We start from the raw sequence: 26,257 nt of genomic DNA, 5'->3' as shown, positions 1-26,257 counted from the left end.
TTCACAAATAACAGAAGACATTGAAAGGTATAAACAAGTTTATATAATACTATGTACAAATCGATTATTAATATATCTACATTTATGAAAATTTCGGCTTGAGCATCACTGAAGAGACATTATTTGTCGAAATGGGCATCTGGTGCATCAAAATTGGTACCGTATAAGTTTTACATATATAAAGGAAACCTAGGTGTATAAACATGACGTCATTGTGATCGTCAACCTCAAGACATTTAGGATGGGTTTGTGTCATCATTCAGACAAATTGGATAATGATACATACCACATGTGCCTGTATTGTCTTCAATTATGAACAGAGTGGTTGTCATGGAGTCTAACTATAGTGTCTTACTTAAACAGTTGTAACAACGAACGCAAAAATATGGAAAACTTGAATTACGGAAGACTAAATGTTCGGTAAATCACAGCTGTTGAACAGAATCACTCCATTCCCTCATTTGATGAAAATTTAAGAGTACTGATTATTGTCTACCGTAGCAAGAAAACAATTTCAAAACTATGGGAAGAAGTCGAAGTAGACAAAAGTAACAAGCCATAGTAAATGTGGTGGTATCTTAAACATGCTGTCCCTCTGTGGGCCATTCTAAATGCCCTACTCCAAATATTTTCATAAGAAATATGTAAGAAAACTATTTTCTCTTTTTAGTTCACCTGAGCTGAAAGCTCAAATGACTTATTCTGATCAATTTTTAGCTCACCTGAGCTGAAAGCTCAAGTGAGCTTTTCTGATCACCCATATTCCGGCGTCCTTCCGTCTGTCAACTTTTCACATTTTCAACTTCTTCTCAACAACCATTGGGCCAATTTCAACCAAAGTTGGCACAAAACATCCTTAGGTAAAGGGAATTCTAAATTGTTAAAATAAAGGGCCAGGCCACCTTCCAAGGGGAGATAATCAAGACAAGAGGCCCAAGGGCCTAGAATCGCTCTTCTGATAAATTGTACAACCCCACCATTTCTATTCTTAGCCTCTTAGTATTCTAAATCTTTAGTTAAATCCTAAGAATTCAAAAAAATTAGGTCAATGTGACCTACTTTTTGGTTTACACATTTTGAGAACCCAAGAAATATCAACTGACAAAGTTTGATGATTTTAAGCCAATTGGTATCTGAATATTGAAATATAGCTGTCAAATTCCAATCGTAGGTCATGGTGACCTACTTTTTGGTCAGCGAACTCTGAACATGCAAGACCCATCAACTGACAAAGTTTGATGACTGTAGGTCAAATAGTATCTGAAATATATAAATAAAGCCGTCAAATTCCAAAAGTAGGTCAAGGTGACCTACTTTTTGGTCGACACACTCCGTAGACTCAAGATGCATCAACTGTCAAAGTTTGATAATTGTAGGTCAATTAGTGACTGAAATATATAAATATAACTGTCAAATGCCAAAAGTAGGTCACAGTGACCTACTTTTTGGTCGATACACTCCAAAGACTTAAGATGCATCAACTGACAAAGTTTGATGATTGTAGGTCAAATAGTGTCTGAAATATAGTAATTTAGCTGTCAAATACCAAAAGTAGGTCACGGTGACCTATTTTTTGGTCGACACAAACCGAAGACTGAAGACCCATCAACTGACAAAGTTTGATGATCCTAGGTTTTACAGTCCCCAAAATATGTATCTAAAATTGAAAATGTGAAATTTGAATATCTGCAAAATTCAAAAAGTAGGTCATTGTGACCTACTTTTTTTATAAATATGTTTCAAGGCCTCAAGATGCATCAACTTACAAGATTTGATGATTCTAAACCTCTCGGTATTTGAAATAACAACTTAAAATATATCTATAAATGATAAGCCATAAAATTCAGAAAGTAGGTCATGGTGACCTATTTTTCAGTTGACACATTTTAAGGTCCCATGATCCACCAACTGACAAGTTTTGATGATCATAGGCTTCAAAGTGTCCAAGATATGCATCAAAATTAATTTTAAAATAAATACCTGCAAAATTCAAAAAGTAGGTCACCGTGACCTACTTTTGAGACAACTTGACACAAGGTCCTAAGATGCATCAACTGTCAAAATTTGATGATCCTAGTCCTTATAATGACTAAAATATCAAAGATTTAAGGAAATATAAATTTAGGTCAACTTTGAAGTGACCTTGAGACCACGCCCTTTGCCCCAGGGTAATGCCTTGAACAATTTTTAATCTACAACATATCCTCATCCTTATGTGTAAGTTTGGTGATAATCTGCCCAGTGGTTCTTGAGAAGAAGATTTTTTAGCAACCACTACTTTTGTTTGTATTTTCCTGATTATATCCCCTTGTTAAAGGGTCACATCCCTCTATTTAGTATGTATGAAAGCCCTTGGGCCAATGATACCCTGTAACAAATTTGAAAAAAAATTGGCCAAGGGATTCTTGAGTTATAGCCCTTTTTCTAAAAAGTTTACGCACACCGCACAAATGGCCATAGCATTAGCTCTTTGAGCCTTCGGCTCAGAAGAGCTAAAAATAGGGTAGGGTCATTAAAAAATCTTCTTCTCAAGAACCACTGGGCCAGAAAAGATGAAATTTATATGAAAGCTTCCTTATATAATGCAGATTCTAAATTGTTAAAATCATGGCCCCCGGGGGTCGGATGGGGCCACAATAGGGGGTCAAAGTTTTGCATACAAATATATAGGGAAAATCTTTAAAAATCTTCTTCTCAAGAACCACTGAGCCAGAAAAGCTGAGATTTATATGAAAGCTTCCTGATATAGTGCAGATTCTTAATTGTTAAAATCGTGGCCCCCGGGGGTCGGATGGGGCCACAATAGGGGGTCAAAGTTTTACATACAAATATACAGGAAAAATCTTTAAAAATCTTCTTCCCAAGAACCACTGAGCCAGAAAAGCTGAGATTTATATGAAAGCTTCCTGATATAGTACAGATTCTAAATTGCTAAGATCATGGCCCCCAGGGGTCGGATGGGGCCACAATAGGGGGTCAAATTTTACATACAAATATATAGGAAAAATCTTTAAAAATCTTCTTCCCAAGAACCACTGAGCCAGAAAAGCTGAGATTTATATGAAAGCTTCCTGATATAGTACAGATTCTAAATTGCTAAGATCATGGCCCCCGGGGGTCGGATGGGGCCACAATAGGGGGTCAAAGTTTTACATACAAATATATAGGAAACATCTTTAAAAATCTTCTTCCCAAGAACCACTGAGCCAGAAAAGCTGAGATTTATATGAAAGCTTCCTGATATAGTGCAAATTCTTAATTGTTAAAATCGTGGCCCCCGGGGGTCGGATGGGGCCACAAAAGGGGATCAAAGTTTTGCATACAAATATATAGGGAAAATCTTCTTCTCAAGAACCACTGAGCCAGAAAAGCTGAGATTTATATGAAAGCTTCCTGATATAGTGCAGATTCTTAATTGTTAAAATCGTGGCCCCCGGGGGTCGGATGGGGCCCACAATAGGGGGTCAAAGTTTTACATACAAATATACAGGAAAAATCTTTAAAAATCTTCTTCCCAAGAACCACTGAGCCAGAAAAGCTGAGATTTATATGAAAGCTTTCTGATATAGTGCAGATTCAGGTTTGTTAAAATCATGGCCCCCTGGGGTAGGATGGGGCCACAATAGGGGATCAAAGTTTTACATACAAATATATAGGGAAAATCTTTAAAAATCTTCTTCTCAAGAACCATTAGGCCAAAGAAGTTCACATTTACATGAAAGCTTTCTGACATAGTGTAGATTCAAGTTTGCAAAAACCATGGCCTCCAGGGGTAGGTTTGGGGCCATAATAGGGACTACGGTTTTACATGCTAATAGATATGGAAAATCTTCTGATATGCACCAAGGTGACTCAGGTGAGCGATGTGGCCCATGGGCCTCTTGTTTGTATGTCCGTAAACTTTTACATTTTCATCTTCTTCTCAAAACCCACTTGGCCGAATGCATCCAAACTTGGTACAAAACATCCTTGGGTGAAGGGGATTTAGGTTTGATCAAAGCAAGGGCCATACCCCCTTCAAAAGGGAGATAATCACAAATATGCAAAAAGAAGTTGGGGGTCACTTAAAACATAAATTCAAATTTACATGAAAGTTTTTGACATAGTGCAAATTCAAGTTTGTTAAAATTATGACCCCCGAGGGTGTTGTCACTGTAGGGGATCACACTTTTACATGGGAATATATAGGGTAAATCTTAAAAGATCTCCTCAAGAACCACTGCGCCAGGAAACTTTAAATTTACAGGAAAGCTTCCTGATATAGTGCAGATTCAAGTTTGTCAAAAATCCTGGTCCCCGGGAGTAGGGTGGGGCCACAATAGGGGATCAAAGTTTGACATACAAATATGTTGGGGAAAATCTTCTCAAAAACCACTGGGCCAGGAAATTTCAAATACAGTTTTCTGACATAGTGCAGATTAAAGTTTGTTAAAATCATGGCCCCAGGGGTGGGATGGGGCCGGAATAGGGGATCAACGTTTTACATGGAATTATATACTAGGAAAATCCTTAAAAATCTTTTCAAGAACCACTGGGCCAGACAAGTTTACAATTATATGAGAGCTTCCTGATATAGTACAGGTTCAAGTTTATGAAAATTATGGCCCCCAGGGGCAGGGTGAGGCCACAATAGGGATTAAAGGTTTACATACGAATATATAGGGGAAATCTTTTTAAATCTTCTAAAGAAGCACTAAGCCAAAAACGTTGACATTTCCATGAAAGTTTCCTGACATAGTGCAGATTCAAGTTTATTAAAATCATAGCCCTCAGGGGCAGGGTGAGGCCACAATAGGGGATCAAAGTTTTACATACAAAAAATACTGGTAAAATCTTTTTCTCTAGATCCACTATGCCAGAAATTTTTTTTACATGGCAGCTCTCTGACAAAGTGCAGATACAAGTTTGTTAAGTAATGTTCTCCAGGCGTAAGGTGGGGCCACAATAGGGGATCAAAGTTTTTCAAGGGAATATATAGGAAACATATTTTAAATTCTCCTCAAAAAACACTAGGCCAGAAATGTTGGCATTTCCATGAAAGCTTCCTGATTTCATGATAATTCAAGTTTGTAAAATCATTGCCCCCAGGGTAGGCATCACCGGTCACACTTCTTTAACCTCCCGTGGAACACAACGCCGATATTTTCGCTGGAAGGTGTGTCTCGGCTTTATGCGATTGGTCCCTTTACCATTCCTTATTGTGATATTCAAAAGCCCCCTAATTCCAGAAAAACTTGGCTTTCGAAGCGAAGAATTTGATTACGTTTAAGTTGGACAAGCTACAAAGCTTTCAGCTAGGTGCGAACTTCTTTATCAGTTTGTTTTTTAAAATTAATTTTATTCAAAATGTGAGCATACCTAACAACTTATCTATTGCCTCTTTCTCCTTCATCTGGTCCACTTTCGTGAACATTGACTCGTTGAGTTTGCATACCCGATTTAATTTATTTGCACAAAGGCTGCACGCAAATGATGCGACTGTTGGGTGAAAGTTGAGGCACTCTAGAACATAGTTATACTATTCAAGTGACGTTTTTGAGGACACCAGTAAGCCCGATCTTTGATAGTGGCACAACAAAACACACACTTTCATGGGCGCCGCCATTACTGGTGACGCTTAGAGTTCCGGGAAAATTTACAACGATTCGCATTGGTTATCGATAGGTCACGTAAGGTCATGCATTTTAATGAGTGATGTGAAAAACATCGGCGTTAAGTCCCACGGGAGGTAAAGGAAATGCGACCGACCGTGGGTTTCCGACGCTGGAGGGTAGAGTTGGGCCATAATAGGTGTTATATGCTGGTATATAGGAAAAATCTTTTTTTTTAAAAACCCATGTCAATTAGAAAAAAGATATATCAGAGATGAAATTGTCAAAATTTAGAAATATTAAGATTTTTCCCATTTGAACCAACCCCGATCGGTGTTATAAAAAAGTAGTTATAGAGAACATTATAATCAGAAAACTACACTCCCTTGATGTAAAATGGTTTACAAATTAATTGACTTTTTAAAGGAAACTAATTTCTTGATGAAAAGTGCATACAGTTAGCAACAATATGATTATTTTTGTTATTTCTATCAATTGTGATCGGGATCGGTACTTTTTTTTCTCGTTTGAATTTAGTGATATATCTTATATTTGCTCATTTCTTTTTAAAATATATTTCTTTTCTAACTGACATGTTTTGTGAAGATTTTATCTGTAGATTTAAAACTCATTAACAAATAACCTTTTCAATTTTCATAAATATTTTTTTCTAAACAATTAGAACGTTTATATCTGAATCTTTTAGACATGTTTTATTAGATATTCATGTCATGCACCAAACCGTAGCGAAATTTGGACTCTAGAATATCTTATTTGCAAACAAACCACTTTTTTTTTTTCATTCCGGGGGAAATCATATAGAATTTAGATAAAATAATTGAGAGTTTGCATCATTCTTTCGATGGTGAAATCATACTCCATAAGAGATATTTGTTTAAACGAGCCGTTAAATAAAATGTTGGTGTAATGAACTACCTTAAAGCATAAATGCCTTTTTCCTTGCAGGATAACACCGAGGCCGTGCATATGATCTTATAATCAAGCAACAGCATATTTTTTTCGCATCCATGACACTAAATATCTATTTTTCGCAACATTTAATCATTTTACCCACTAATCAATCAATTCACTCATTTGTATGTATATAATCTAAAACGGGTCTGGCAATCAGCAAGGTCTCTTCCTTTGCCATCATGCTCGGCATAAAAATATAATATATTTTATTGAATATTTAGATATTCTGAATAATTTGGTGCATAAGTAAGTAAACATGCAAAACGTTTATTAAAGTGACATGTGTCTTACAATTTATATACAGTATAATCCATATGAATAATACATGACCATTATATAGGATCATCTCCCTCATGCATAGCTCTTATCCTTGGACGAATTTGGCTCCACTTGTTTGGCACGCTGTTTTTTGGCTATATTTAGATCTAAAACTTCATAGTTATTTCGGATTTCAAACATTTCGGTTGAGCATCACTGAAGAGACATTAGTTGTCGAAATGCGCATCTGGTGCATCAAAATTGGTACCGTATAAGTTTTACATTATGACCATTATATCCGACCCAATGGACCTACCAATTGACTTGAGATATGTACCATGAAAAAGAGCTCATATGTAACAAGAGGCCCAGGGGCCTTATAGGTCACCTGAGTATCATGTAACAACCTTCCAATGTTTGAATTAGGTTTGTGTTTAAATATAAGAATTTTACTTTTGGATGGAAGAAACATTGAATAGCTATGTGGTCAGCCCCGCCTTTGCACCAGAACCCCTGACCCAGGGGCCATAAATTTCAGTTTTGAAAGAAGCATCCTTGATCATCATTATCATACTATTAGTTTGTCTACTTAATACTCAGCAGCAGAGGAGAAGATTTTCAAAGAAATAAAATGCATTTTCACTATATGATCAATAGGGCCCCACCCTAATACCAGAACCCCTGACCCAGGGGCCATGAATTTCACAATTTTGAAAGAGGCATCCTTGCTCATCATAACCATGCTATTGGTTTGTCTACTTAATACCCAAGGACAGAGAAGAAGATTTTCAAAGAAATAATGCATTTTCACTATATGACTTATAGAGCCCCACCCTAGCACCAGAACCCCTGATCCAGGGGCCATGAATTTCACAAATTTTAACAAGAGGTACTGTGAGCTATGCTCACTAAGAATACCCCCCGCTTACCCCAATCTCCCAAAGGGTGTTGGTAATAGGTATAAACTACCTCTTTTCTGAGTGTTGCTACTTCGATGTCCAGTGCGCATGACCTTTGACCTTTTGACCCCAAAATCGATAGGGATCATCTTCATCCCATTAGTAGTCCATATATATGATATGGTGACTGTAGGTGGAAAGGATAACGCTTTAGAGCCCGGAAACCATATTGCTACTTCAATGTCCAGTGCGCTTGACCTTTGACCTTTTGACCCCAAAATCGATAGGGATCATCTTCATCCCATTAGTAGTCCATATATATGATATGGTGACTGTAGGTGGAAAGGATAACGCTTTAGAGCCCGGAAACCATATTGCTACTTCAATGTCCAGCGCGCTTGACCTTTGACCTTTTGACCCCAAAATTGATAGGGAACATCTTCATCCCATGGGTAGTTCATATGTATGATATGGTGACGGTAGATGGAAAGGATAATGCTTTAGAGCCCGGAAACCATTGCGTCTACAGACGGACGGACGGACAGACGGACAACTCGATTCCAGTATACCCCCCCCCACAACTTGTTGCGGGGGGTATAAAGAGGCATCCTTGCTCATCATTACCATGCTATTAGTTTGTCTACTTAATACCCAGAGACAGAGAAGATTTTCAAAGAATTTCTACATTTTCACTATATGACCAATAGAGCCCCACCCTAACACAAGAACCCCTGCCCCAGGGGCCATGAATTTCACAATTTTGGTAGAGGGCTCATTGCTCATTATAATTATGCCCACAGTTTGACTTCTTGATGTCCAGGAGTAAAGAAGAAGATTTTTTAAAATTACACTCATTTTGATGGTTTTTGCCATTTTCACTATATGACCAATAGAGCCCCCCCCCTAACACAAGAACCCCTGCCCCAGGGGCCATGAATTTCACAATTTTGGTAGAGGGCTCAATGCTCATTATAATTATGCCCACAGTTTGGCTTCTTGATGTCCAGGAGTAAAGAAGAAGATTTTTAAAAATTACACTCATTTTGATGGTTTTTGCCCCACCCCTCAGGCCCCAGGGGGGCAGGGACCACGAATTTCACAAATTTTGTTCCCCTTTACCCACAGATGCTATATGCCAAAATTGGTTGAAATTGGTTCAGGGGTTTCAGAGAAGAAGCTGAAAATGTTCAAATGTTAACGCACGACGACGGACAAAAACAGATAGCAATAGGTCACCTGAATGAATTCAGGTGACCTAATAAGACGCGGTGCAGGTACCAATACTACATTCATAAACTGTCTTCTAAGCATATTAAAACAGAAGTAAATTTTCTTGAATATAAGCCAAAACATGATTTCAGAAATATAATTTGACCAAAAAAAAACAAAAAAACCCGGACCCCTGGAAACACTACAGGTGCTTAGGAGGAATAAGTATCCCTGTTGACCGGTCACATCCGCTGTAAGTCTTGCATCTTAATCAAGTAAACGGAGTAGTCCGTAGTGAAAATCAGTATGTAATGAATGTCCTATCTAATTATGAAACACGTCAGATGGTATGATGATCTATTTTGTAAATACAAACTGTCATTGGATCGACTGCTGCTGCAATCTAACGCGTTTCATATCCACTGTTAGGTCGTTCTGTACATCCTGATTTTGACAACGGATTACCCTGTTTACCTGATCAAGATAAAGGGTTCTCGGCAGATATGACCGGTCAACGGGGATGTTTACTCCTAGCTCCAAGTGACTTCCTAATATTAAATAATCAAGTTTTATTTACTGTATATGATATCAATGAATATAAAAAAAAAACAACTAATACACACAATCATTCAATTTTTTCCCCCTTAAATTCATTTGAATTAAAGATACCGTTCATTCAATTCATGTGCGCAACAATTCAAACGCACAATTTCATGTTAAAGTCGTTGCACTATGGAATATTATTTAACCGTGATTTCCCGCGCTTGCGCGGGGTTTCATCTACTTGATATTATTTTTAGAACACCGGGAGTATACAGCTGTCAATAACTTGTATTGATCACAAACAACAGACCCTATAATGCATTAACAAAATGGTTTTAATCCACCTGTATGTCAATACAATCTCATTTTATGATACAAAAATTGCTCTCTTGAGAGAGAGAAAAAGTGAGAGTTTCTACAAGATACTTACTCTTGAAATGCATAACACATGAAAAATGTGAAGATACAAAATTAAGAGGAAGGATCAGGAGTCAAGGAGGAGTAAGCCTCCCCTGTCAACCGGTCACACCCGCTGTGAGCCCTATTCCTTGATAAGGTAAACGGAGTAACCCGTAGTCGAAGTCATTGTGTAAAGGACAGCCTAATAACACGTCAGACAGCACTTAACATCTGGATTAATCCGTCCTGATTTTCCATAGAAACGTTTGGTCTCGTTACTTTTATGCTTTAGTAATGCATTTATAAAGATTTATTTCATATTGCGAGGGTTGGTTGTATATTGTTTAATATTCTGTTCGAGAATTTTCCTCTCACATGGAATCGTCATCATTGCTGGTGAAGGGCTACAAAATTTAGGTCTATGCTCGCCGCTTACGGCCTTTGAGCAGAGAGGGATCTTTATCGTGCCACACGTGCTGTGACACGAGACCTCGGTTTTTGCGGTCTCATCCGAGGGACCGCCCCATTTAGTCGCACTTAACGTTAAGCAAGGGGGTACTGAGGATATATTTTAACCCCGATCCCCATGGAAACACATTGAGAGGTGATAGCGGTGCGCTTGTTTTGGATTCTTTATAGGATACACGTGTATATGAGATTAAGCAGTGTTCGTTATTTCCACTTCATGCAAAACGAATATCAGTATTGTTTATATTTTGTTACATCTCTAAAAGGTTATCACTTTAGAAATCAAATATGATACAGCACTGCCTCCATTTTAGCAAATAGTCGTCTGTCAACGCGTCTCTGACATGCAAACAGTTAATTAAAATGCTTTAATGGAGAGGGATTTAGTTAACACTTATGCCACTAATCAGGCTTAATGTAATTCCCTAGAGGGCGAGTTTTAAATAGTAACTTAGTGTTTATCTTTTTAATAATTAAGTTCGCACTCGGAACATTCCATATCAGTGTCACATTCTGTCGATGAAGATACATGTTTCAAACCGATGCTCTATGGCAAATATAAGACCATGATTTCAACAAACACGTGAAAGTTTAATGATTACATAACACACTTTTTAAAAATTAATCTTCGTCGCATTCTTTTGAATCATTTTTAACGTTTTGATTTTGCATATATAAAACGTACGGGATTATGACCATGTCCAATTTTAGGTCACCTGTGTCACTCAGGTGACGGATTGCTATTGGTCTGCGTCCGTCGTGCGTTAGCAACTTCGTCCCAGAAACCACTTGGTCAATCTTGACCAAATTTGGTATGTAGCATCTGTAGGTGAAGGAGACCGGAAATTGTAAATTTCATGATCCCCCCCCACCATAAGGGCATTGATTTTAGGGTAAAAACTGTAAAATTGATGTATTTCTTTTAAAATATCCTTTACTCCTGGACATCTAGCAGAAAAGTGAGTATATAATGATGATGAGCAAGGAAGCTTCTACCAAAATTGTAAATTTCATTAACCCAGGGCAGGGGTTCTTGTGCAAGGGTGTGGTCATGTATGGTTACATGTATATGGTGAAAATGTATTAGTTCTTTTAAAAAATGAGTACACATACTTATAATGAGCAAGGAAGCGTTTACCGTAACTATGAATTTCACGACTCCCGGGAAGCGTTTACCGTAGTAACTGTGAATTTCACGACTCCCGGGAAGCGTTTACCGTAACTGTGAATTTCACGACTTCCGGGGTAAGGATCAGGGCGGGGTCAAATTTACTACAGTCACTGTGTATATAGTGTTTATGTGTAAAACACTTAAATAACATCTTATTTAGTGCTATTGATACTAAATTGAAACTAAATGGATATTTAGAAAATTTGATGATCACGGGGGTTGGGGTTTGGTATCAGGGTGGGGCTAAAATGGTAAGTTATTAAATGTGTGAACACTAGTTTTTTAACTTCTTGATATCGACCATTCAAATTCTTTTAATTTTGGTATGAAGCATTTTTACATCAAGCGGGACATAAAATGTAAATTTCAGGATTCTTGCATCCCTGGGGCCCTTGGGATGGGGCAAAAATTGACCAATCTACAAAAATCTTCTCTAGAACCGCATGTTTAAGAAAAACTAAATGGACAATAATGTAGCTCTCCAGCAGGAAGACCTACCAAAATTGTAAATTTTATTACCCCCGAGGCAGGGATTCTGACCCGAGGATGGGGCCAAACTTAGTATATAGTGTCTATGTGTAAGTTTGCTGATACTGTATAAAATCTAAATGCATACTTAGGAATAGCAATAAAGGATGTACAAAACAAATGGTGAATTTCACAACCCTGGGTTTTGACTCTAGGATGGGTCCAAATTAGTCATATGTTATTATGTAAAGCCTTTCATCAGTGTATGCACTTTTGAGGGCAGTGAAGTTTTAAGAACACATCTTGTTTTATTCTGTTGCTGAACATTAGAATTTAGCTACTTAGATATTTTTTGTTTCTAGATGTCATAGCCCTTGGGAGTAGTGATACTTTTTCAATAGTACTAAGGTGACCGATAAGGCCTGTGGGCCTCTTGTCTGTTTGTAAAAAAGTCAAGTATACGTAATTCTAATAGGTGGGTGCTCGTAAATCGCCTTCATATATATTTTACTGTACTCACCTTAGATGTATATGTAGCGTTCGTAACGCTTTGTCACGATATGCATTCGTCTTCGATCTGCCTTCGGTATTGTGTAGCAAACTCAGTCATCGGAAGATATAAACTTAAAGGTGAATAAGGAAAATTATTGATAGTATATCAAGGTAGGGGATGCGGATAATCAATTGGAAGATATCAGGTGAAAAATGAAAATCATAGGATATCAAAGTATATATAATGGAGATCATATATCGGACTATATTAAGGTAAATAATGCTTGTTTTTTTTTTTTACGTCCCGTCCAGACTTTCTCACTCATTAAGTCTGTTGGAATTCCCATGGGCACGAATTGTGCTCCTTTGTTAGCTGACCTGTTTTTATATTCATATGAAGCAGAATTTATTAAAAAAAAATTCTACGTGAGAAAAATAAATCTCTCGCTGTGACCTTCAATTCGACTTTTAGATATATCGATGACGTTTTGTCTATTAACATTGATAGCTTTCATTCATATGTCGATTTGATATATCTCTGTGAGCTCGAAATAAAGGACACCACAGAATCGTCCACTTCTGCTTCATACTTAGATATTTTATTGAAAGTAGACATTAACGGCAAACTGACAACTCAACTGTATGACAAACGGGATGATTTCAACTTCTCCATCGTCAACTTCCCATATTTGTGTAGCAATATTCCATTATCACCTGCATATGGTGTTTATATATCTCAACTGATTTGATATGCAAGAGCTTGTTCTGGGTATAGTCAGTTTTTAAATCGAGGTAAGCTATTGACAAACAAGTTGATGGTACAGGGATTTCAACAGTCTCGATTGAAGTCAGCATTTCGCATATTCTATGGTCGTTATAACGATCTAGTTCGTCAATACAACCTCTCATTGGGTCAAATGCTGTCTGACGTGTTTCATACCGATTGTTAAGCCGTTCTTGGCACACTGATTTTGACTGCGGATAACTCCATTTACCTGATCAGGATATAGGGCTCACGGCGGGTGTGACCGGTCAACAGGGGATGCTTACTCCTCCTAGGCACCTGATCCCACCTCTGGTGTGTCCAGGGGTCCATGTTTGCCCAACTATCTATTTTGTATTGCTTATAGGAGTTATGAGATTGATCACTGTTCGTTATCTTCACCTTGCATGATAGATATATGCGTTACTTTCATCAACAAACATTTCTAGACAATGCAAATAATTCATATGAACAAAAACAATATACTGGGGTATTCGGTCAACAGGGGATGCGTACTCCACCTAGGCACCTGATCCCACCTCTGGTATATCTAGGGGTCCTTGTTTGCCCAACTCTTTCTTTTATTTTGCTTATAGGAGTTATGAGGTTGATAACTGTTCGTTATCCTCATCTTTCATCTATGAAACAAACTACACGACTTAATGTAGAGATCGTACAACCAAGCTAAAGGACAGTATTTTGCTTTCATTCTCTCTTCCTATATGGTTTAAATGTACTGGGCGAGAATCTCATTTTCCGTCTTAATCCAAATGGGTTGTGAAATGTACTTTCTGAGGTGTAGTTTTAGAGAACAATATACAAATCTCGATGAAAAACTTTTAAAATTGGGTTTTTTCCTCTTCATATTTTGGGATTATTATTTTTAATGCAAAATAATCTCTTTCGCCATCACAAACGATATACGTTTAATCCATCTACAACACATTTAGATCCTGAGCAACAATACGGGCTGAAAATACCTCTCACTGAAATGTTTTGAATGTCCACAAACCAGTGCACTGTACTAATCGTTCTAAAAGCATACAGACCACCTATTCCGGATATTCTGTACATTATCAACATCCTCAAAGTAATAGGGATTAAGCTTATCGAAGTGTTATCGAAAATGAATTTTGATATCCGACTTTCATGGTATTAATAATGTTGCTCATTAGAACAGGCTTATCTATTGTCTTCGTAATTAGAAAATGCTGTTATTGTTATCGAAATTAAGTATAAGAAAACCACTACAGCTATATTCTACATCTTAATCACATGTTTTTAAAACACTTATCGATAAAATCATTTCCATGCTGACATGTTGAACAATTTAAATGGATCAGTGTGCTCACAACTGCGCTTGGATGATCATCTGGAATTTAAAAGTGTCTCCATGCTGTCTCGGACTTTTAATTGTATATTTCATCACGTGAATTTGAACGACAGCAAATTTTATATCTATTCCAGCGTCATCATCCATTTACAAATAATTATGAATAGAATACCAAATTAGAAATAAAAATATGATAATAAACATGAATTTAAGTAATGTCAGAGTCTTCCGCGTCTGCTTCATAGTTAAATATTTTATTGAACATAGAAGTTAAAATCTCAACTTTATGAAAAACGAGATGATTTCAGATTCTCCATCGTTAACTTGTATATGTAGATGTATATTCTATTATCACCTGCATATAATGCTTATATCCCTCAACTGATACGACACGCAAGAGTTTGTTCTGTGTATGATTAGTTTTTAAAATCAAAGCAGACTACTAAAAATATATTGGTGATTGTTGCAGGGGTTTTAACAGTCTCGTTTAAAATCAACATTTTGGAAATCTTATGGTCATTAAAACGATCTCAGTACGAATACAACCTATGCTTGTGTAAAATGCTGTCTGACTTGTTTTATACCAGTTTCAGCTGTTATTTACACATTGCTTTTGATTACAAATTACTCCGTTTACCTGATGAAGATATAGGGCTCACGGCGGGCGAGACCGGTCGGCAGGGGATGCTTACTCCTCCTAGGCACCTGATCCCATCTCTGGTATATCCAGGGATTCGTGTTCTCCCAGCTCTCTATTGTGTATTTTCTATAGGAGTTGTGAGATTGATCACTTTTCGTTATCTTAACCTTTTAGTCATTTTACTAAGGAATGGATAATGTATATTACTTTCCCAATCCAAATCTAAATAATTAATCAGCTTTTTATTTCTCATATTGCAATAACATTAGAGTTGATACCATAAATATGTTATAGAGATTATACAATGCTCGTTACAACTCATTTATAGGTCTACTGCGAAATCAATGACAAGCGAATTAAAGCTAGATAAATATGTTCAATAAAATTCTTCATTAAAATGATATCTCAATACCGTATTAGAATCGGCAGTACACACGTGGATTTTTTAAACATCAGTTGTTACACTGTAGTAATAATCATAAATTTATGTAACAAATTTCAGAACACCTTTTAAGTCTTTGGTAATTCACGATCGATTAAAAGAGGATGGAGCCTATCGCTGCTCATGTGCATAAATACTCACAAACGACGATATTTCTATAAAAGCATTCCACGATGCAAGGCGCAGGTCAATACAGCGGACGCACATAAATCTCCCTTATAAAGTGGGTGGGAAATTAATCCAGCGTTCAGAATTCAATTACCCTATCCACATTAAGTCACAAAACAAGGAATTTTGCATCTATTGCAGGTGATTGTTAGTTATATTTTTCATCTACGTGCACAACACATTTATAAAAGATATTCAGCTAGAAACACGCACCTTGTAAACTTTAAATAAAAAAAAAAAAAGATTATTTACGAGTACATGTAATAGAAATTGTTAAAGCTGGTATTATGTTCCGGGTAGAACTGTGAATGTTATAATCAGATTCTACGATATAGAATACGTAAATCATTGTTCATCACGCAAGATGCAAATGCTAAACTGGAAACCTAAACTGTTGTTGCTCGTTCTTCGTCAGATACTTTCATTTCATTGCAACAAATACCATCTCTTTCTAATACCCAAAACCGGTGTGGTGTGACAGTTAATTTTTCAGATGTAGGCATTCAAATATAAAATATAAGGTAAGCTTATCTACATGTAAATCTGGGACTTTAATTTTCATTATTGTTTATGCAATTATTCCTCAAGTTGAATTTTTTTGGATGATTGATCGGAACCATTGGACAGAAATTGGCATATTATTACTGGTCAAGTACATGTTGCTCAGAAATTTTGAAATCTTCATGTCCAACTTTGGAGGATCAACATTGTGTTTGAGTAAATCTGGCTCTTACTGTAGCCGATAAACACCAGAAAAGAGATCAATCTCATCTGCTTTCACAAAAGAATGAAAAATTATTGTCCAGTATTTGACTTCCGGTCCAGGTAGCGTAGTGTTCAAGGCGCTTGGTTCACAACCGGAAAGGACCAGGTTGGATTTTCGATCCCAGTTTCTCCGTCAGTCTTTCGGATATGGTTTTATGTTTATATTTCCGATACTTTTGCCTTTGATATCGCTACCAATTGTCAAGACATCCATTTTCTCATGACCGCACTGAATGTGTGAATACAAATTACATATTGTGTGTCTATTTTAAATGACTGAGATTTCAGACAAAATTGAACGTAGAATGTAAATATATGTAATAAACTTCTGTTTTGAAAATAGATGATAGCATGAACTACAACGTTTTATGCCAGCATACAATGAATGAACCGCGCATGCGCTTCATGAAGTATGCTGGCGTGAAGCGACACAGCCCATACCCTCACGAAAGGTGAAGATAACGAACAGTGATCAATCTCATAACTCCTATAAGCAATACAAAACAGAGAGTTGGACAAACACGGACCCCTGGATATACCAGAGGTGGGATCAGGTGCCTAGGAGGAGTAAGCATCTCCTGTTGACCGGTCATATTTCTTTAAAAACGGATATTCTGTCTCAACATTTACGTTGGCATGCAAGGTGAAGATAAGAACAGTGATCAATCTCATGTTAAAGAATCTCCACTTACAAATATGACATTGAGCTAATAAAACTTTGTTGACACTTCACGAAAATCTAATGGCGTATCTATGTGAGTTATTGGTTGTATATCGGTTAACGTCCCGCTCGAGAACTTTTCTCTCATATAAAGACGTCACCACTGCCGGTGAAGGGCTGCTAAATTTAGGCCTATGTTCGACGGTTACGGCCTTTGAGCAAATTTACTCTGATAGTTGTATTAAATTTTATTTCTGTCACACTCTTAGTGCTTAAAATTGCCCTTTTCACATGGCAATACTGATGTTATGAGCTATGTAAACTATTAGTATTGGATCAGGCAATTAAGAAGGATTACTGTATACCTGATCAAGACATTGGGCTCACTGGGGGTGTGACCGGTCGACAGGGGATGCTTGCTCCTAGGAAACTGGTCCCACCTCTGGTATTTCCAGAGATCTGTGTTTGTCAAACTCTTTATTTTTTATTCCTTATAGGAGTTCGTTATATTCACCATTCAGAAAATGATTTGCTTGTTGTTGTTTTTTTAACTGAATATGCGTAAAACATCTAGATTAGTTTTCAGAGGAGTAGCTACTTCAAAATATTATGCAACTTGTTTGGGTTTTTTAATATATATATATTTTCTTACTTTTGCCAATGAATTTGTACTTCCAGCATTTGGAGGAAAGAAATGTTCTATTGTCTTTTTTTTCAATTAAGCAAATAAAGTGATATTTTACAACGACGATTTTTCCGAAAATACTGTCCATTAAAATGTAAGTTCTCTAGAGCCAATTTCTGCTTTAAGTGTTAAAAAAACTGTACGCAAGAAAGAGTAATACTGAAGAACATACACGCACATCAGGTGCCCGTCTTCTATTTTGTGTTAGTTATGAAAAGATTCCACTCTTAAACCTGCAATTCTTTGGTATTATGAAGAGATAAATTAAAACTGCGTCCCATGTGATGCCCATTTGCACGCTTATTCTGTGGTGAAGTTAGAAGTGCGCAGGAGGCTTTGTCCTTTCCAGTGTTACCTGAATATCTAAAAGCGCTTTGGTGATTACTAGTGTTAATTAAATAGCGCATGATCTGTATAAAGATGAACAAGATGATCATTGTAATTACATGTATGCGATTTTAAGATAAATTATTGGTTATAATAATTTGTAAAACCTAAAAAAGTGTTTATCCCCGATAAGATATACCTGTAAATCCGGGGTCAACGTATGACTGATGTAAAGATAGTATATTACGACCCATTCTTAGGAAGTAAGTACTAGGAATATATTGGTATTTGCTAATCCATATACTAGAAGAAAATAGTAACTATTCGTTTCTATCCGAGCCCGCAGGAGACGCAGACAGTAGACTCCTTGCACGTTAAGATGCAGATAAAATTTACTTTGAGGTATAAACATCAAGCACTGTAGAAACATTAAGATCTGTTGTTGTGGTCCGGTAGTTAGAACGTTCATCACGTGACCAGGGACTCGTGGGTTTAAAAATCTCGCTCGTGCATTGGTCACATGAAACCTAAGACGTAAAAATAGGTAGAAACTGCTACTTTGCCAAAATCAATAGTCAAATGAAGGTATTTCGAAGGAGATCAGGCCCGTAGGAAGCAATTTCACTTGGGGGGGGGGGGGGGGAGGGGCAACACACCAAAGTAATTTACGACAAAAAAGTGATATCGACAAAACCATTAGTAAAAAGATAACTGCACATATATGTGCAAGCATTGAGGTGTACGTCATGTACATAAATCTAATTATGTACATAGAATCTAATTAGTTTCCCAGAAAACCCCTCAACTTTAATTTTAAGTTTTGTTTGTTGGTTTGGGGGGTGTTTTTTTTTTGGAGGGGGGTGTTAAGGATTTTTTTAAAATCTTTTTTTTTTGTTTATATCTTTATCATTTTGTTATCAATCATTTCTGAGTCATAAGGTATTTAGTACTCGGTAAACTTTCCAAAAAAATCGCCAGTCTGTGTTCACTTTCACTTACGAACTCCTCAACTATTTTTTCTGGATTCAGTTCATCAGTCTCATTTTTATGAACATGCAATAAAAGCAAATTGTTTGTTCGTATTTGGCTCATTGTTGATCTCAGTGATGTTTTCAATCTTTTCAAGGCGCTGAATGAGCGCTCACTGGTAGCGTTAGTTGCAGGAAGTACCAAAATTAGTTTGAGAATTTTGAGGATCTCTGCAAACAAACTTTTTTCATTTGAATGTCTGAAAAATTCAACCACACTTGGTATATCTGGCGTAAAGTCTTTTGGCAAAACAGTCTTTAACATTATAAGCTGGCAGTGAAGATCCTTTGGCTTCAAATCTGTATCATATAGGGTCGTGACAAAATTGAATTCTTCTTCAAACGTATGACCTGTGCAAGCCATAATTACGAGGTTTTCAAGATTAACATAAGCTTGTAACCTGGTTGGTCAAATCTAGATTTTATGCCAGCTAAAAGCAGATCTAATGCCTCGTAGAAATCTTTCCTATACATATCTGCACACGATGAAAAAGTATGTGCCGCTGTCCCATCATCAAGTTTACGAGGAATTTTGCGTTTTCCAGGAAGAACAGGATCATCGATGTTAATCTGTTTTGCTTTTTCAACAACTTCCTCGTAAAACTGAGTGAAAATTGTTTCATCTCGGAGACTTTGCAAAGCACTCATTGTCGTTGATGCCATTTTTTGACCATTACTCGCCGAGATATTTGGAGCCTGCAGAGCCCTTGCCAAATTATCACTATAACGTAAAAGTTTTTCACTCAGTAAACACCCAAAGAAGAAATCAAATCTGCACATATAAGCAGCCACTCCCCTAATTCTGTTTCTCATTTCTACCTCACGCACGTATTGGAGGCTTTCATCCCAAACATTTCTTAGAATTTCAGTTTGACAACATGCCCAAAAATGTGTCGGCTTTTATTGTCCATCTTGTGGGACACAAAACCCTTATTCCCGCTGACGTTTTCTCTAGATTTTGGGCATTTTTTAATGTATTGAAAATCATCTCCCTTCTTGGAGATTCTTTAATCAACTTTGTTATATCCTTTGTAATGTCCAGGGTGTCTTTAAGTAACTTACATCCCTTAGTAGAATCACTGCAAGCTAGGTTAAGAGCATGACCATAACAGTGTATGTAAAGGGCTCTGGTTTCAAGTGCATGAATTTGTGTTGCAACACCTGTCTTTGAACCAGCCATGTCATAACACTGGCCTCGTACTTTGTTGATAGGCAGATCGAACCTCAAAAGGGCATCTTTAATTGCTAGGGTTATTGAATTAGCCCCAATGTCAGAAAGACAGTACATCCCTAATAAATCTTCATGAGCGGTAAAATTTTGATCAACCCATCGAATACATAAAACAGGTTGCTCTTTGTTGGAAATATCTCGTGTTTCGTCTGCCATTATTGAAAAGAATTCAGACGATTTGATGAAAGCAACAATTTGTCGCAAAACCTGCAACTCCATCACCTGCAAAAATTCATTTTGTATATCTGGAGCAACACACTTATTTGTCTTGCGTTGTAGCCATTCCTGAAGCTGGGGATCGCGTTTAGCCTCTAGCATGAGAAGTTGATTAAAGTTCGTTTTTCTCGTCTTTGTCACCCCGAAGAGCAATTCCTTGTCGAGCAAGAAACTTCAAAATGTTTGTGATTTTAAGCAAATTCTCTCTGCTATACTTCTTCTCGACTTCGTGCGTCTTTGAAAGACATTCTCCAACATCTTTAACTTCCTCCTTTATCGTAAACTCCCTTTCCATTGCCTCTTTATGACAATAACTTTTCTCGTGTGCGGCGAATTTTGTGGTTGCTTTTTTCCAGTTTTTAAAACCACTTGATATGGAAGCTTTTTCTTTCTTGTGACAACTGAGAGTCTTCTTCTGAAATGATTTTATGCAAGGAAAACAGAATACAACATCTTTGATTTCTACATAATGTAACCAAGACCACCGATCAAACCAGGAGGCATTGAAAGATCTCATCTTTTTACCAAACTTTTTTGCTGGAAAGAAAATATTCCGTGGCTGATTTGGGGTACTACCGATCTCTGGTGTATGCCATTTTTCATGTACAACCTGGGCCTTTTGAACTGGTATTTCTGAGATATCATCTTCTGAAGAAGAAGAATCAATAAAAGAAGCAACCTTAACATGTTTGTCTGTTTCTTTGTTTGCAGTTTCCCCCAATTTACCTGTTTCAATAGACTCCTCATTTGTGTTAGACTCCAAGAGTGGGGAAGGACTATCTTGTGATTGTTTTGGTTCAAATGAGCGATGAGGTTCAGAATCCTCAAAGGATAACCTCGAACGCTTTGAAAGAGGTTCCTCATGCTTGTGAATACAGGCAACAAAATGATTAGGTGTCCAACCATCTATTTTTGTAGCAATTGTTTGAGTCCACATGATGTTGATAGCATCCTGATATTCTTTAGCATCAGCACGGTCGAGAGGAACAATAAGCTGATTATGAGCTTGTCTGTTTACACCAGGGTTTTGCACCTCGGGGAAAATCGACATGATTGGTTTATGCAAAACGTTAGAAGTTACGAACAAATGTAAAAGGCTTGAATAGTAACCGTTCTGGGTTGTTTTATTGTTTCCTTTTGTAACGAAGCAATCAAATCACCAGTAAATAAACACTCTTCTGACATGGAACTTTCAAAGACATATTGAAGTGAACTTTTGTTTGTGGACATGGTTACAAAAGTGTTTTCATTCGTGTAGCGCTTCAGGTTTGAAACAAGTTCAAACACAATTCGTACCCTCATTTCCTTAAAATTCTCCTCATGTCCAAACACAAAAAAGAGAGTTCTGAATAAACAATTCCCATCACCATATATCTGAATCGGGATAAGCTCAGAAGAAGCATCATTTGGATAAAGCTCTGAGGAAACAGTATCTTTTCTAATATTCGAAGTTGGGATATTAGGTATGCTTGTTGGAAGAGGATATTTCTTTAAAATTTGCCCTTTGAGTCTAACAAGAAACCTTAGTGCTCCCTATCCCTTTTTTCCTGCATTCCTTGCTTCTTCGTGCACTTTTTCGAAAAATGCCTTTCTTTCGTCCGTCTGGGCATACATTGTGAAATATAATGTTAAAACTATGCGGAGGGTTGATACACTGATACGATAGTGTCTACTCTTGGACCAAGAATGAAACAGGTTTTGACAGAATGAGACTTTACAAGCTTTGGAAAAGTTGTTACACATCATGACCTACGTCACATTGGGGGTGTTACGTCACTGATAAATAGTACTTCACACATTGTCGAGTTTACCTCTACCATAAAAACTGTGATGATAAAAAAGTCAACAATTCATCGAATTTCAAACATTTTGGTTGAGCATCACTGAAAAGACATTATTTGTCGAAATGCGCATCTGGTGCATCAAAATTACAAAAAGATTTTAAATATATACAAACGTTGAACTGGTATTAGGGCAGTTAGGCATAGACATTTTTGTATCAAGACGAAGTTTCTATGAACAAGCTATCTAATGAATTATTAGACTTTGAAAGTTAGTCAAAGTCACACATATTAGATACCTTTTGATCAGTCGTCCCTTGCGAGATTTTTTCACTCGTATGAGTCGTCAACAAATACCGGTAAAGGACTTTAAACGACACTAGTGCCGGGCACTTAGCAAAGGAACAGTCACTACATATCATAGGTTTGACTCCAGATGCGGAGCTGGGAACGAGAACCGAACCATTACCTCATGATTACGACCTTTTGGATGATGCCCTAAGAAATGTTAAGGCATTTTAAGTGTTTTTCATAATATTTTTGTTTACATAAGCTAAAGCACAGTCACACTGACTGACTCTGAGTCTCATTGAATTAAATGAACTTTCTGCTTAAAATAATTATACATTACACTATATGTGAATTTTACTATATGAATTTTTTTGGGTGGGATATTAGAGGGGCACCCCCCCCCCGTGCCCCCGGTTCCTACGGCCATGTGAGATAATAAAACATGAGGTCTAGTGTCACAGTAGGCGTTCGCACGACAAAGAACCCTTACTGCTGCGGCTCTAAACACCGTATGTGTATGTCTAAATCTATGTCACTTCCGTTTTAAAAGAAGGTGACGTCTTGGTGTGAGTGAACAATTTTCGAGGGAATGTTTGTAGCAATGAGGATAGACGAATGAGCGTACATTAATCAAATACCTATCAAACAATGAAGTACTTTTACATTCATCCACGATAGTACTGTTTAAATGCCATTTGGGCAGATGACGTAACAGCATGAATGCTCCAATGAAGTATCGTTATTAATTATCACATGTCTTTACAGATCGCCTTATAATTGGAATTCTTCATAATTCTTCACAGAGAGTAAAACAGAGTCGACAGGAAAAGGTACGTATCTCTTTTTATATGTTATCTTGTTCTTGGCTATAGTTTCTTTAATTCGGTTCCTCGTTGCGTATTTCTATTTTAATTTAACTTATTTAGTGTATTTATTGTTTTTGGATTACAGATGAACTTAAAACTGAACATGGCCGCTGTACTGTTAACAATAATTCTGTGTACTTGTGGGGAATGTTTCATACTACAAGCAGACGAACAACCAACGGCATCTTCCAATTTGGTGGCAGATTCATTTCCTATGGAAAAGCGTGGACGACTCTCCTTAACTGCTGATTTAAGAAGCTTGGCACGCATGCTCGAGGCGCATCGAAAACGCTACATTGAAAGTAAATCCCCGTATGACTCCATACGCAAGAAATTGTTCCTATTTGGTAAAAGAAGTATCATGCCAGAAAGGCAACTGTACGACGAAGAGAGCTCAGAGGCGCCGGAATATTCGCCATTGGATAGTTCTACGACCAGCGAAGAATTCCCCATCCGTTATCACAAACGACAACGGTTATCGGTCAACGGCGCCCTGTCCTCCCTAGCAGACATGTTGGCAGCAAACGGACGGCAGCGAATGAGATCAGAAATGGCCTTGAATCGCCAGAGGCTTTATGGACTAGGCAAATAGTGAACTTATTTTTATATTAACTCATTTATTATGAATTGTTTCAAGACTTTTGGGATGCTCTACAAAACTTTGGGATTTTGAAGATTTTCCGGATTTTTGGTTATCACGCAGATTTACAACTCGATCATCAGCATGGGTTTGAATTCTTATTTTCGTTTTTAACACATTGGGTTTAATAAAATTCCAAATTTACATGTATTTGTTTTTATCAAGACGTCTCCATGTGAGTGGGGGGGGGGGGGGGGAATCTCGAGAGGGGCGTTAAACAAAATACAATCAATTAAGACGTTCTTGGTACAAAAAGGTTACAGAGGTCAAAGTGCAGAGTACAAGTATTTAAAATCAGACGCATCATGTAGTTACGTTTACAGCTTTTCAATGTTTTTTACAATGTCTGACTACTTTCTACATAACGACATTTGATTGCAACAATCATTTTACATATTGATGATCACATGATATTTCTAACAAAGGACCGTGCGTAACAGTCTTCCTAGGCATCATTAAAACTCAGACTTTTAAAGCTTTATAAGGAATTATACTAGATTAATCGAAATTTTCACATACGTTTTCTCTGACATTTACAGTCGCTTGTAGTACATCAAAATGACGTAATTCTCACCTTTATTCAAATTCAGTTGAAATGGTGTGGGTTTTTTTTGTTTCTGATTTTTTGTAAACGTTTTAGTCAGGAACATGTATCGTAACTTTGGACAAACAGAATTTTACTATCAGGAATGTATACTGAAAAGATAAATCTGTTATAAATATTGATTTTGCCCTGTGCTTGATGTTATATATACCTACATAAATACCAAGGATAACCCATGAAAGCTCGAAAGCTTATTTCCAATGGGGTCTTTTGATGCACGGATGTTTGGACTAGGAGGTCATTTATGTGGGAGGAAACCGGAGTACCCGGAGGAAACCCACTCTCACATATAACCACTGCCGATCACGAGGGTCGAACTCAGGTCGCAGAGGTGAGAAGTTAAAGCGCTACCTGTGCGCTACCCGGACACCCTAAAAGTAGAAAAAGTTAATAAAACAGCAATTTTTTGTCAAATACCGAAATTATAGATAAATGTTATGTTTATGTCGTCATAATTTCGGTTCTAAATCATTTGGATCAAAATGAGAATAAAGAATCGGGTTCATATGAATTCATGCACAAAATAGTAAATACACTTTATTTAAAAAAGAACGAATGTCCATTTTGGTGGGAAATAGTCATATATTTATGTAGAATCCTTTGAATAACATTTTAGAAAAGAGAACGTGTAAAACTATTTCCCTGCTCTATATATTGAATATGTTATTAAGACAGCAAGATATCACTTAAAATATCGGTATGCTTCTGATCAGCGGTTCAGATAGGTCAAATGTTCTTCGTTATACATGCATGTATACTTGTAAAAGTATCAGTAATCGATAGCATTCTCTTTCCTGAATAAATCATACCATTCTAGTCACAAATGTAAATGACCAAATCAATGATACACATCCGGATGGGTAGCTTATTGTGTTTCTTTTATGATAAGTATCCCTGTTCAGGAGACACTTTACCCTGGGTCATCGTGGTGTTTAGGGCACAATCCACATCAAACCATTATTAACATCCATTTGAACAGGACGCGAGTGTGTCGAACATCATGAAATATGTGTTCCTTCAACTTTCAAGAATCCCGAGTCATCTTTATCTGTAAATCGACATACATTGGATAAGTTGACATATTGCTTTCGATCAGACGTAATTTACATTTCTCTAACAGAATGACCAGAATTGGGTTTTAATCATCGCCTAAATGCGATATCGAAAGTCAAGATTTTGTACATGTATACCATCAGAGTCCTTCTGTTGTAACGGTTATCATCCGAACGTTTAATATCAACAGTGTAGGGACTATGATGTCTCATCAAATTTGTACCAATGATAGTGCTTCTTAAAGTAAAGAGTTTTAGATAATCGTCTTTTTTTAAAGGTTACACGTGCGC

The 26,257-nt window shown here is 37.1% G+C and overlaps 1 long non-coding RNA gene across 1 annotated transcript in view; it reads left to right on the top strand.

Annotated features, from left to right (window-relative positions):
• The window catches only part of LOC125646377 (uncharacterized), a 57,880-nt gene extending 33,425 nt beyond the window's left edge, over positions 1 to 24,455 (top strand). The window contains exons 2-3 of the long non-coding RNA XR_007359695.2: positions 23,570 to 23,634; positions 23,756 to 24,455. This is a non-coding gene — a long non-coding RNA (uncharacterized LOC125646377). The remainder of the gene's footprint in view (positions 1 to 23,569; positions 23,635 to 23,755) is intronic.
• Positions 24,456 to 26,257: the final 1,802 nt, after the last annotated feature.

The sequence above is a fragment of the Ostrea edulis genome, chromosome 6 (genome assembly GCF_947568905.1).
Source record: "Ostrea edulis chromosome 6, xbOstEdul1.1, whole genome shotgun sequence".
NCBI lineage: Eukaryota > Metazoa > Mollusca > Bivalvia > Ostreida > Ostreidae > Ostrea > Ostrea edulis.
The sequence above is the reverse complement of the archived record's forward strand: the minus strand, read 5'-3'. Positions and strand labels throughout refer to the sequence as shown.